Here is a 13681-nt window from a genome sequence, read left to right as displayed (position 1 = left end):
TATTCTCATTTCCTTTTTGTTGTTGTCATCCATTGTTCCCACTAGGATGTAAGGTCCTGAAGTCTGAGGTTACTCTGTCTCTGTCTTCCACACTGAGAACAATGCATAAAATATAGAGCCACTCAGGATGTATTTCTTAAATGAATGAATGAATGGTTGGATGGATGGTTGATTAATTACATTGATCCTGTAAGCAAGATCTCTTTTACCTCATCATGGATTAGTCAGGTGGACCAAAAATGGCTTCCAGTTTCAGTCTTTTAAGACCACTCAATATATTTCCTTCCACCAGGTGTCTCCTATAAAAATCTGTTCTCAGTAAAGAATCTTAAACTCAATTTACAATAAGCATAAACAATTTTAAATGGTTTATTTTTATAACAGTTTATTTTTATAACAATCTTAAGTATCATTTTATCAAGGACATACCCATGATGGCAGAAACTACTAAGCATAAGAAAGTTTTCCATCATTATTCTTTTCCTGATGGATCTTGCCAGAGACTTGGGAATTTTTAAAATAAATTTCAATCTGTAGTTTTCTCATGTTCCTATCACAAATAGATAGTAATATAACTTACATTTCCTTTTTGAGAAGAATACATAGACCAACATTAATGCTTAATGAAATACATGAAAAAATGGAGAGTATAATAATAAACACACAATCAGAAGAGGAACCAGTAGCACCTGAAAAACACAAACCAGAACCATGTTCTCTGTGAGTATACTTCCTTCCTGTTCACTGCAGTGTCATCTTTGGACCTTTAATTCCTAATGCTTTTTTGATTTGCCATTGCTTTAATGACATTCAAATTCATTCTGCTAAAAAGTGTGCCATATTTTTTTTTGTTTTGCATTTTTATTAGCATATACTAGTTGTACAGTGGGGATTCACTATAACATTTCTGCATACGCTTACAATGTACCTTGGTTAGATTCACCCTCACCATCTCTCTCCCTCCTTCCCCACCCCCCTTAACAGGATTACAGCAGGTTTAATTGTTTGTTTCATATACATATATAAAGTGTATAACCATATTCAGCCCTTTTTATTCCCTCTATTCACCCTCCAACTTCCCACAAGGATCCACACCCTTTAGGACATTTTTTTATGATCTTGTTGTTTATAGGCTGACCTTGAGCTTCAGATCCTCTAGGAAAATATAATATTGGCACTCTGTAAAATGGAATTTACAGTCTATAATAACATCAGAAAATATAAATTTATGATTACAACAAATATTTAAAATTAATGTGCTAAGCAATGTAATAAGAGTTTTACAAGGACTATACTATGAAAGGCGTGAGTACAATTAATAGGTATAATCGGAGAAATGGAGTCTCTGTGATATTCAGAAAATCACTTGAAGGCATACAGTGATTGTGTGATAAAACTGGAAAACAAGTTCAGCTCTGATTCCAGAGCCTACACTCAGATAAAAAATACACATTGAAAAATTTTGAGAATTAACAACCTTTGAAAACAGCTATTTTCACCACAGTGTTCCTACATTGAATTATAGACATGTCTTTTTTCTGCATAACCTTTAAATATAATTTACATTTTTCTTTGCAACTTAGACTTAACAAACTTAGACTTAACAAAAGGCCATCATGATTATCAATGACTGTTCATAGATACAATAGAAAAGTGAACATGAACACTTAGATGCTAAAATGTGAACACATCCCTACAGTCACTTTATGTCAGCCCTTAAGGAATTTTTCTCTTACATTAAATACATGAAATATTATGAATTTTGCATTCTTAGGTCTTGTGATGGTAGGTTTTTTTTTAGTCTTCTAATTTCTCTAAATACAAATACTCATTTTTCTGCTCATAATAACCTTTCATCCCTTTTAATTTGCTGCTTTAAATTTTTCATTACTGTTGAAGGAAAAGAGAAATCCTTGTTAGTAGTTTCTTCATCCTCAAATGCTTTTTGAATTTACTTTTAACTGCACAGACATCATTGTGTCTTTGTTTTTAGGTTTTATTGATACTACATAGTTCTTTTAAATAGGCAGAAGAGACTGAGTCTGAAGAATATGACATGAAAGTGTGAGCACATCCCTACAGTCAACACCAATAAAGCAGAGTGAAAGAGTTCTGTATGACCCCACAGCAGAATCAGGAACTAATGTCCCTAAGTCATCAGAGAACTAAGCAAGCAAGAATATTCTTCCAAATTGATAAACTGCTTTTTATTGACATTAAAATAATGAAATTAACCACAAAAATGTAGCCAGTAGATTGATGGGAGATACCTGTGTTGTTCAATTGGCATAATATAATTTCATGAGTTAGTGAAATTTACCAGGAAAAGGGAACCAATTGACTTCAATTTCAGGAAACAAACATAACAGAAAAAATTAACTCTAACGCTTCTTGGGACTCCTTTGAATGTAACTAACAAAACAACAAGTTTAAGTGTAAAACAACAAAAACAGCAAAGAGTGACCTTCAGTGACAAAAAATTGTAAAGAAAAGAACTTATAAAACACGTAAAGTGGACAGAGGAGTGAATTATGCGGGTTCAGGATAGATGCAGCAGCAGCCAAGGGATGCAGAAAAAAGACTCCACCTGCAGGGCATAGAGAGGCCTGGTGAGGCTAAGAAGAAAGATGGTATGTAACAGAACTAAAGTTATCACTCAAAGCACGCATTTCCATATTCCAAAGCATAATTTTGGACCACCAGATGCTTTTTTCCAACAAAAACAAAAAGTGGAGACGTAGTTCTCATAACTTATTTTTTTTGTTTTGTTTTGTTTTTATTTTATTTTATTTTTTATTGTTTTATTATTCATATGTGCATATAAGGCTTGGATCTTTTCTCCCCCCTGCCCCCACCCCCTCGCTTACCACCCACTCTGCCCCCTCCCTCTACCCCCCACCCCTCAATACCCAGCAGAAACTATTTTGCCCTTATTTCTAATTTTGTTGTAGAGAGAGTATAAGCCATAATAGGAAGGAACAAGGGTTTTTGCTGGTTGAGATAAAGATAGCTATACAGAGAGTTGACTAACATTATTTCCTCTGTGTGTGTGTTACCTTCTAGGTTAATTCTTTTTGATCTCACCTTTTCTCTAGTTCCTGGTCCCCTTTTCCTATTGGCCTCAGTTGCTTTTAAGGTATCTGCTTTAGTTTCTCTGTGTTAAGGGCAACAAATGCTAACTAATTTTTTAGGTGTCTTACCTATCCTCACCCCTCTCTTGTGTGCTAAAGCTTTTATCATGTGCTCAAAGTCCAATCCCCTTGTTGTGTTTGCCCTTGATCTAATGTCCACATATGAGGGAGAACATACGATTTTTGGTCTTTTGGGCCAGGCTAACCTCACTCAAAATGATGTTCTCCAATTCCATCCATTTACCACCAAATGATAAAATTTCGTTCATCTTCATGGCTGCATAAAATTCCATTGTGTATAGATACCACATTTTCTTAATCCATTCATCAGTGGTGGGGCATCTTGGCTGTTTCCATAACTTGGCTATTGTGAATAGTGCCACAATAAACATGGGTGTGCAGGTGCCTCTGGAGTAACCTGTGTCACAGTCTTTTGGGTATATCCCCAAGAGTGGTATTGCTGGATCAAATGGTAGATCGATGTCCAGCTTTTTAAGTAGCCTCCAAATTTTTTTCCAGAGTGGTTGTACTAGTTTACATCCCCACCAACAGTGTAAGAGGGTTCCTTTTTCCCCACATTCTCGCCAACACCTGTTGTTGTTGGTGATGCTAATGATGGCTATTCTAACGGGTGAGGTGGAATCTTAGTGTGGTTTTAATTTGCATTTCCTTTATTGCTAGAGATGGTGAGCATTTTTTCATGTGTTTTTTTTGGCCATTTGAATTTCTTCTTTTGAGAAAGTTCTGTTTAGTTCACTTGCCCATTTCTTTATTGGTTCATTAGTTGTGGGAGAATTTAGTTTTTTAAGTTCCCTATATATTCTGGTTATCAGTCCTTTGTCTGATGTATAGCTGGCAAATATTTTCTCCTACTCTGTGGGTGTTCTCTTCAGTTTAGAGACCATTTCTTTTGATGAGCAGAAGCTTTTTAGTTTTATGAAGTCCCATTTATCTATGCTCTCTCTTAGTTGCTGTGCTGCTGGGGTTTCGTTGAGAAAGTTGTTACCTATACCTACTAACTCCAGAGTATTTCCTACTCTTTCCTGTATCAACTTAAGAGTTTGGGGTCTGATATTAAGATCCTTGATCCATTTTGAGTTAATATTGGTATAGGGTGATATACATGGATCTAGTTTCAGTTTTTTGCAGACTGCTATCCAGTTTTCCCATCAGTTTTTGTTGAAGAGGCTGCTATTTCTCCATCGTACATTTTTAGCTCCTTTGTCAAAGACAAGTTGGTTATAGTTGTGTGGCTTTGTATCTGGGTCCTCTATTCTGTTCCAGTGGTCTTCACAAAAACAGTGGTCTGTTTTTGTGCCAGTACCATGCTGTTTTTATTGTTATTGCTTTGTAATATAGTTTGAAGTCAGGTATTATGATACCTCCTGCATTGTTCTTTTGACTGAGTATTGCCTTGGCTATTCGTGGCCTTTTGTATTTCCATACAAATTTCACCATAGATTTTTCAATCTCTTTAATGAATGTCATTGGAATTTTGATGGGAATTGCATTAAACATATAGATTACTTTTGAGAGTATCGACATTTTTACTATGTTGATTCTACCAATCCATGAGCATGGGAGATCTCTCCACTTTCTATAGTCTTCCTCAATCTCTTTCTTCAGAAGTGTATAGCTTTCCTTGTAGAGGTCTTTCACATCTTTTTTTTTTTCATTTTTCTTTTACTATTCATATGTGCATACAAGGCTTGGTTCATTTCTCCCCCCTGCCCCCACCCCCTCCGTTACCACCCACTCCACCCACTCCCTCTCCCCACCTCAATACCCAGCAGAAACTATTTTGCCCTTATTTCTAATTTTGTTGAAGAGAGAGTATAAGCAATAATAGGAAGGAACACGGGTTTTTGCTGGTTGAGATAAGGATAGCTATATAGGGCATTGACTCACATTGATTTCCTGTGCGTGTGTGTTACCTTCTAGGTTAATTCTTTTTGATCTAACCTTTTCTCTAGTACCTGTTCCCCTTTTCCTATTGGCCTCAGTTGCTTTAAGGTATCTGCTTTAGTTTCTCTGCGTTAAGGGCAACAAATGCTAGCTAGTTTTTTAGGTGTCTTACCTATCCTCATATGTCCTTTGTCTGCTCTCCCTTTTATCATGTGCTCAAAGTCCAATCCCCTTGTTGTGTTTGCCCTTGATCTAATGTCCACATATAAGGGAGAACATATGATTTTTGGTCTTTTGGGCCAGGCTAACCTCACTCAGAATGATGTTCTCCAATTCCATCCATTTACCAGCGAATGATAACATTTCGTTCTTCTTCATGGCTGCATAGAATTCCATTGTGTATAGATACCACATTTTCTTAATCCATTCATCAGTGGTGGGGCATCTTGGCTGTTTCCATAACTTGGCTATTGTGAATAGTGCCACAATAAACATGGGTGTGCAGGTGCCTCTGGAGTAACCTGTGTTACAGTCTTTTGGGTATATCCCCAAGAGTGGTATTGCTGGATCAAATGGTGGATCGATGTCCAGCTTTTTAAGTAGCCTCCAAATTTTTTTCCAGAGTGGTTGTACTAGTATACACCCTCCCACCAACAGTGTAAGAGGGTTCCTTTTCCCCCACATTCTCGCCAACACCTGTTGTTGGTGGTGTTGCTGATGATGGCTATTCTAACAGGGGTGAGGTGGAATCTTAGCATGGTTTTAATTTGCATTTCCTTTATTGCTAGAGATGGTGAGCATTTTTTCATGTGTTTTCTGGCCATTTGAATTTCTTCTTTTGAGAAAGTTCTGTTTAGTTCACTTGCCCATTTCTTTATTGGTTCATTAGTTGTGGGAGAATTTAGTTTTTTAAGTTCCCTATATATTCTGGTTATCAGTCCTTTGTCTGATGTATAGCTGGCAAATATTTTCTCCTACTCTGTGGGTGTTCTCTTCAGTTTAGAGACCATTTTTTTTGATGAACAGAAGCTTTTTAGTTTTATGAGGTCCCATTTATGTATGATATCTCTTAGTTGCTGTGCTGCTGGGGTTTCATTGAGAAAGTTGTTACCTATACCTACTAGCTCCAGAGTATTTCCTACTCTTTCCTGTATCAACTTAAGAGTTTGGGGTCTGATATTAAGATCCTTGATCCATTTTGAGTTAATCTTGGTATAGGGTGATATACATGGATCTAGTTTCAGTTTTTTGCAGACTGCTAACCAGTTTTCCCAGCAGTTTTTGTTGAAGAGGCTGCTATTTCTCCATTGTACATTTTTAGCTCCTTTGTCAAAGACAAGTTGGTTATAGTTGTGTGGCTTCATATCTGGGTCCTCTATTCTGTTCCACTGGTCTTCATGTCTGTTTTTGTGCCAGTACCATGCTGTTTTTATTGTTATTGCTTTGTAATGTAGTTTGAAGTCAGGTATTGTGATACCTCCTGCATTGTTCTTTTGACTGAGTATTGCCTTGGCTATTCGTGGCCTCTTGTGTTTCCATATAAATTTCACAGTAGATTTTTCAATCTCTTTAATGAATGTCATTGGAATTTTGATAGGAATTGTATTAAACATGTAGATTACTCTTGGGATTATCAACATTTTTACTATGTTGATTCTACCAATCCATGAGCATGGGAGATCTCTCCACTTTCTATAGTCTTCCTCAATCTCTTTCTTCAGAAGTGTATAGTTTTCCTTGTAGAGGTCTTTCACATCTTTTGTTAGGTTTACACCTAGGTATTTGATTTTTTTTGAGGCTATTGTAAATGGAATTGTTTTCATACGTTCTTTTTCCATTTGCTCATTGTTAGTGTATAGAAATGCTAATGATTTTTCTATGTTGATTTTATATCCTGCTACCTTGCTATAGCTATTGATGATGTCTAGAAGTTTCTGAGTAGAGTTTTTTGGGTCTTTAAGGTATAGGATCATGTCATCTGAAAATAGGGATATTTTGACAGTTTCTTTACCTATTTGTATTCTTTTGATTCCTTCTTCTTGTCTAATTGCTCTGGCTAGGAATTCCAGTACTATGTTGAATAGGAGTGGAGATAGTGGGCATCCTTGTCTGGTTCCTGATTTTAGAGGGAATGGTTTCAGTTTTTCTCCATTAAGTATAATGCTGGCTGTAGGTTTGTCATATATAGCTTTTATAATGCTGAGGTGCTTTCCTTCTATTCCTAGTTTTCTTAGAGCTTTTATCATGAAATGGTGTTGGATCTTATCAAAGGCTTTTTCTGCATCTATTGAGATGATCAAGTGGTTTTTGTCTTTGCTTCTGTTAATGTGGTTTATTACGTTTATTGATTTTCGTATGTTGAACCACCCCTGCATCCCTGGGATGAAGCCTACTTGGTCGTGGTGAATAATCTTTTTGATGTGTTGTTGAATTCGGTTTGCCATTATTTCGTTGAGGATTTTTGCATCAATGTTCATTAAGGAGATTGGCCTATAATTCTCCTTTTTGGAGGTGTCTTTGCCTGGTTTTGGCATAAGTGTAATACTGGCTTGATAAAATGTGTTAGGCAGTTTTCCTTCCCTTTCTATTTCATGGAACAGTTTAAGGAGGGTTGGTATCAGTTCTTTAAAGGTGTGGTAGAATTCAGCAGAGAATCCATCAGGTCCTGGACTTTTCTTTTTGGGGAGACCCTTGATTGCTTCTTCAATTTCATTTTGTATTATAGATCTATCCAGGTGATTAATTTCCTCTTGGTTCAGTTTTGGATGATCATATGTATCTAGAAATCTGTCCATTTCTTTAAGATTTTCAGATTTATTTGAATATAGGTTCTCAAAGTAGTCTCTGATGATTTCCTGGACTTCCATGGTGTTTGTTGTTATCTCTCATTTTGCATTCCTGATTCTACTAATTTGGGTTTTTTCTCTACTCATTTTAGTCAGGTTTGCCAGGGGTCTATCGATCTTTATTTTTTCAGAGAACCAACTTTTTGTTTAATTAATTCTTTGTATGGTTTTTTTGGTTTCTATTTCATTGACTTCAGCTCTTATTTTTATTATTTCTCTCCTTCTATTCGTTTTGGGATTTGCTTGTTCTTGTTTTTCTATGAGTTTGAGATGTATCAACTCAAATCAATGTAGGTCATTGATTTGGGATCTTTCAATCTTTTTAATATATGCACTCATGGCTGTAAACTTTCCTCTCAGGACTGCTTTAGCTGTGTCCCATAGGTTCCAGTAGGTTGTGTTTTCATTTTCATTGACTTCCAGGAACTTTTTAATTTCCTCTTTTATTTCATTGATGATCCATTCTTCATTAAGTAATGAGTTATTTAGTTTCTAGCTGTTTGTGTGTTTTTTGTCTTTACTTTTGTTGTTGAGTTCTATTTTTACTGTATTGTGATCAGATAGTATGCACGGTATAATTTCTATTTTCTTATACTTGCTGAGACTTGCTTTGTGGCGTAGGATATTATCTATTTTGGAGAAGGTTCCATGGGCTGCTGGGAAAGGGAGGGACGAGAAAGTGAGGGTCGTGTAAATGAGCCCAGTTTTCAGTGATCATGGCAGAAATTCAACAGAACACAAATGAAGAAATCAATTTCATAATGTGCCATATAGAAAGAGTTGATCCTGCAAGCAGGTTTGGAAAAGAGACTTAGTTATTTGAGAGTTGGAACCACACATGTAGACTTCATTGGTTTACAATTTCAAAAATACTGATTCATACAAACTCTTCCGGTAATAAATTTTAAAGAAAGATAATTATTTCCCCATACTGAGCTGTCACTTCTACTTACATTCTTGTTTTACTGACAGAGGAACAATTCTCTCTTCATTCCTCAGAGGGTGATCCATGTGCACAATCAGGTGTTGGAGTCCCAAGAACCGCACAGTCTCCAAAGAGACAGTGTATATTTTGGTGACGGTTACTGTGCCATTCTGGCTCTGATCAAGGTATTCCTTTGGTCGGTTCATGAGGACTTGTGAGGGGAAAAGAGAGATTTGAGGAGCAGGCTTTCCCACAGCTGAATAAATAAGCTCAAGAGAACCTTCAGAGTCAGAGATGAATCGGTTCTCATTTGTTAAGTTGGATACAGCTGAGGCAAAAAGAAAGAAAGAAAGAAAGAAAAATGAAATTAAATACAAAAGCATGTCATACTAGATTCCTGTGCTGCTTAAGACTTACTTTCCCCACATTTTCATATGGAGCCAAATGCTGAAAACATATCCCTCTCAGATACTTTCCTCACCTTTTATGAAATCTCACAATACCAGTTCCTCTACTCACCCTTTCAACTTTCATTTAATCTGAAAACTACATTATACAAACCCCAATCCTTTAAATTTATAGCAACGGAATAAGGGGACTCTATGGCATTATCACTAGTGCTATAACATTTGGTTTATTTAAAGACTGAGAAATCCTTATTCTCTTAGAAGCTTCATCTTCCCTCTTTGTCCTTCTGTAGTATTATCTTTTATTCTTTTCCTCTCTTCTTTCAACAGTACAGTTGGATGGAAGATAGGCGAGTATAATGTAAAGAAATTAAACAAAGAGGACAAGGTCCTGCCTGTGTGAAAATGGGTAAGTCACATAACCATCATTGGCTTCCATTTTTATTTTTATATTCTCTGTAATCAGTGACTTGACCTGGATGATGTCTATTAATCTTTCATCCCCTAGCATTTTCTTTGGACCCTAACTTAAAGCATCACTACCCCTTGATTTCTACCCCAGTCATCTGACCCTACAGAAAACATTAATATACTCAAAATGTTAAGGCAGATCTCTCCTCCGTGGCTGCCATGTGGAAACACATTAAACAGACATTTGTAGCAGGCTTCATCTTCAAAGGTCACTTTCTGGATAGTTATGAATGAGGAATTGGGTTCAAGGATCTTGCAGTGCAGTCTGTCTACATATGGTGGAAGAATCTTTTCTCCATATTTACTACTATAAGTGCCAATATTTTGTGGGGAAGAATCTTGAATTTTCTTCCAGGTAATTTGCACAACATCTCCTGGAGCTGTGCAGTTGCAAAAAAGTAGTCACATATTCTCCCAATACATTAGTCTCATTTTTATTATGTTGATTCTATTTGAAGAATCTGAAAATAAAATCCAGTATTAAGAGAAATGCACTTTTATGATATGCAGTTTACCTTATCATAGCACTTGCCTCTCTGCCTTACAGGCATCATTTTATAGGTCCTCTTGATCAGTAGAAAATGAACAAGCTAGCTGATAATGGTGCAGTATGTCTGTCTGTAAACCCAGCACTGGAGAGACTGAGGAAAGAGGATTGTGACTTTGATGTCAGTATTGTGCTACATAGTCTCAAAAAAGAGGAGGGGAGGAAAATGAGAGAGAGAGAGAAAGAGAGAATAAAATCCTGGGGTATATCTTCAATGGTAGAGCACTTGCATAGTATATGAAGCAAGGCCCTGAACTTGATCCCCAGAATCACAAACAATTAATTCATAATGGTATCTTATCTTCTTCACCATTGATAATAGTTTCTAAAATATTTTCTGGCCTATACAACCTAAGTAATATTTATTGACTGAAAAAAACCTGGGACATGAAAATTTACCAACATACTATGAATATAGTTTAAATTTTTTTCCTTTTTTGGAATAGGTCTGATCCTCCTGCCTACCTAAGCTTCCCAAGCACCTGTATGGACTACCACACCTGTTTGCTCACTCCTGGTGCTTTAGTAGATCATAAGATAACAATGACATTAACATATATACACTAAAGATGTGGTTATTATGGGCAGCAATCCAAAGATGAGACAAGACTTGTGCTGAGATCCTCAAGAGCACAGATTAATTCAATCTTCTGCTACAGTAAAGGATTGACAGAAAGTCACTATTTTTTTGTTGTTGAGAAAAAAAATTGTTATAAATTTTCCTTCACACCACATGGTAATAGAAAGAGAAATCTGATTAGGTTATTCTCTAGTAGGAAATTAAAATGAAATTTTTGATTTTTCTACAAAAGGGCTTTGGAAAATTTGTATATTAAGTGACATACATGCATGTGGGTATATCTATGAGTGTGTGTATTTTCAAACTGTCACAATATACAAATATAAAAAATAAAACTGTATTTTCAAAACTGCCATTTTAGATAAGATGGAGTAGTTCACAAGAGGTTAACACACTAATGACAACTTGAAAATTTAGTTACATAATATACTGATGAATGTCAGACAAGTACAAAACCCAGAAAAATTAAATGAAATAAAACTTCAGAAAGGAGGGACTCAGTGGCAATAATCTGGGGCTAATGTCAGTTCTGTGGATTAGAACCTGGGCGTCAGGGAACACAGGCACCAGTGGTGACTGAAACCCTGCAGGGCTCCAGTGACTGGAGTGACAGACAAATGGAGCACTTGTGGAGCTTCAGGCACTTGTCAGCCCCCTTACACCCCCCACTTAGGATTTTTGCTGAATTAGAAATCTGCATGCAGTGGGAAGCAAATCAAAACTTCAGAGGCACAGTGGAAGTTTAATTTTTCCAGTCCCAAAGTTCCTAGAGGATAAAAATGTCTAGGAAGGGGCTCAAAAGAGTTAAAAACCTCTGGAAGGAGTGGTGAATTCACACTGGAAAGTGTCTAGCACTCTGTTCCTGGGGATTTTGTTGATCCAGGTTAAGAATCTGCTGCTGGGTGACTAGAAGATCTACAGAGCTGTGGGTGGTCCCTTGGCCAGAACAACAAGATTGGAGATTTAAGGAAATTCTAGAGCTGCCTCCCCTCAGGACAGTCCCCAAGGTCTGAGACTGTGCAGGTTAAGAAACCAAAGGGCTAAGTCAAACTTCTCAGAAGCACAGAAGAAATTACTAATACTTTGATGCTGAGGAGACAAATATGCATCTAGTGGTGTATGATTTAAAAGGTGTGATAAGCCAATATGAAATACTTTTTTCTTTTTCTTGTTCCCTCCCTGCTCCCTTCTTTGTTATTGCCTTTACATTGAACTAAGTTGATCCTAGATGGATTTGGGTTAAATTTCTTTACTTAAATCATTGCAAACGACTGAACATTTGTTAAATCCTTAAAAGTATCCAGGTTTGTAATGATAGACAAGCCCAAAAAGGAAATGATTTAGATATTTAACATAATAAAAAATGTCTGGATGACAAGAAGAACCTCAAAACTAGTCAGTCTCAAAATTAAAAGGCATATTCATTGTTGAATATGTTCACAAGAAATACTTCAAAACAAAACAAATTTTCTCAAGAGTTCAATTGCTTCTAGTTGATTTATGGACTCTAGCTTGAGAAAGTACATATCTGGGAAGCACTGTGCCTGTCTTCATTCTTACCTCTCTTCCATTGTCTGTTTATAGTAACTCATGGTTTCAAATATGCTCAGATTAAAGTTTTTCTAGGTACACAATTAGAGAGCTATGTGATTCATACTCTGCTCACTTAACTTTATAAAAGTAAGTAGCCAAAAGCCTGGTGTCTATTTGCCACTGATTTCCAGCCGAATTCATTTGAGAGTAAAAATCAAGACTTACCTGTTTCTTATGAGCAGAAGGGGAGGTATCAACAACAGGGGGATGAGGTGGAGTGGAAAGCCCTTGGGATTTGTTTAGAAAAATCCTCACTGTCAAAATACTTTATTTTCTAGCTGAATTCCAACACTGAAACTAAAAATTCACCTCCGTTCTGGATGGAGTCAAATCTGTTATCTCTTAATGAATAGCCCTACAAGTTTCTCAATATGGTTTGAAGTTTACTTCCTGGTCACCTAGCCTTCAGTTTTTACTTAGTTATATGAAGACATTTTTCTATAATTTTCTAAATATAGTTTTTATCTATGATATTTATACACCGACTCTGAACCTTATCTGTTGAGTTGCAAGATAATTTAGTTAGCTGTCCTTGTTTAGGTCCTGTTATCTATGTAAACAACAAGTGTTAAGGTATTTTACCCCAGTGAATGAATTCAAGTACATGACTGCTTTCCATTACAAATATTCCTCCTGTCATCTAAGTCCCTACATTCTCTCTGCCCACCCAGAAATTGGAATAGAAAAAGTAAAACCTCATTTCATCATGTTGTCCCTAAGCAGTTTCAAATGAAAAGCAATTTACTTTTTAAAATAAAAACAAAAATCAAACTGACCATTTCTGCTCTTGTAGTAGGAAGGAGGACCAGAAGAAAAACAGGCCTGTGTTCTGATAAAGTAAAGGGGGGAAAGGATGGCATAGCAGAGAGATAAAACCTGAAGAATCCAAACTTGAAGAGGTCACATAGCATGAAGTAGCCTATAGAACTGCATATAACCATATATGGGCTTAAAATTTAATTTTAAATTTAATTTTGGGCATGCATCTGCTGAGACTATGCTGGCACAATAAAATGTTGTTTCCTTGCTTCAGAGTCCCATGTCTCTGTTCGAGTTTCCCATACATTTCCTGGGGGCTCGTCCAGGATTGCAGAGACTGTGATTTTTTTTTCACCTCTCTGTTGCTGTAGTACATTACCTGAACCACTGGAAGAAGTGATCCCGACAGGTGCCAACAGATGGCTTGATCCAGAGGAGCGACTCATCCTCCCAGTGAGTCAGGGTGAGGGTCTTGGACACACAATGGAACCCAGTGAGGCACAGGAACCAGTGAGGA

The 13681-nt window shown here is 36.7% G+C and overlaps 1 pseudogene; it reads right to left on the bottom strand.

Moving 5' to 3' along the window:
* Positions 1 to 8827: 8827 nt before the first annotated feature.
* Positions 8828 to 13610, bottom strand: LOC109685422 (OX-2 membrane glycoprotein-like; annotated as a pseudogene).
* Positions 13611 to 13681: the final 71 nt, after the last annotated feature.

This window comes from Castor canadensis, chromosome 5 (genome assembly GCF_047511655.1).
Source record: "Castor canadensis chromosome 5, mCasCan1.hap1v2, whole genome shotgun sequence".
In the NCBI taxonomy this organism is placed as follows: domain Eukaryota; kingdom Metazoa; phylum Chordata; class Mammalia; order Rodentia; family Castoridae; genus Castor; species Castor canadensis.
The sequence above is the reverse complement of the archived record's forward strand: the minus strand, read 5'-3'. Positions and strand labels throughout refer to the sequence as shown.